Source organism: Engraulis encrasicolus, chromosome 2, assembly GCF_034702125.1.
Source record: "Engraulis encrasicolus isolate BLACKSEA-1 chromosome 2, IST_EnEncr_1.0, whole genome shotgun sequence".
Lineage (NCBI taxonomy): Eukaryota > Metazoa > Chordata > Actinopteri > Clupeiformes > Engraulidae > Engraulis > Engraulis encrasicolus.
In genome coordinates this window covers 29,993,517-29,994,205 of record NC_085858.1, presented here as the reverse complement: position 1 = coordinate 29,994,205, position 689 = coordinate 29,993,517, and positions in this window count along the sequence as shown.

The following is a 689-nucleotide window of genomic DNA, read 5'->3' as shown; positions in this document are numbered from 1 at the left end:
CATTTTGGTGATCGGCCTGTCATGACAAACCCATGCCAGACAGTCTCATTAACTTTTCAACAGTTATCAATCTCATCTGCATTGCACTTCTTAAGATCAGAAAGTAGATCGAACCTCAATCTATTCCTCATTTGGGAGCAACTACTAGACTCCAGTGTGCAGCTGCCATAGCCATCAGTGATGTGGAAGGGGGCCGTGGAGGAGTACCGTAGTGATGAAGTGGTAGCAGCCACTTGTGCTTATTGTCAAATCTGACAATGGAGCAGAGGAAGTACTCATGGGTGCCTGTCAATCATGTTGCAACAGAGTGCTTGCTGTTTGCTCACCTCTCTGTGTGTGTTCCTTCCCGACACAAAGTAGTAGCTCCCCCCTGACCCCCTCCCTCCCCCAACACCCCCCCCCCCCCCCCCCCGGCATCACCTCTTTTTTTTTTTACCTTAACCCAGTCAACTTAACCCCCTCTCCTCCTCTTCATCAGTTACACACACACACACACGCACACACACACACACACACACACACACACACACACACACACACACACACACACACACACACACACACACACACACACACACACACACACGTTCACATGCACGCACGCGCATACACAAACTCACTGCCTGCCCACACATCAACACACACATTCTCTCTTTCTCTTTTTCTCTTTTTCTCTCTCTCTCTCTCTC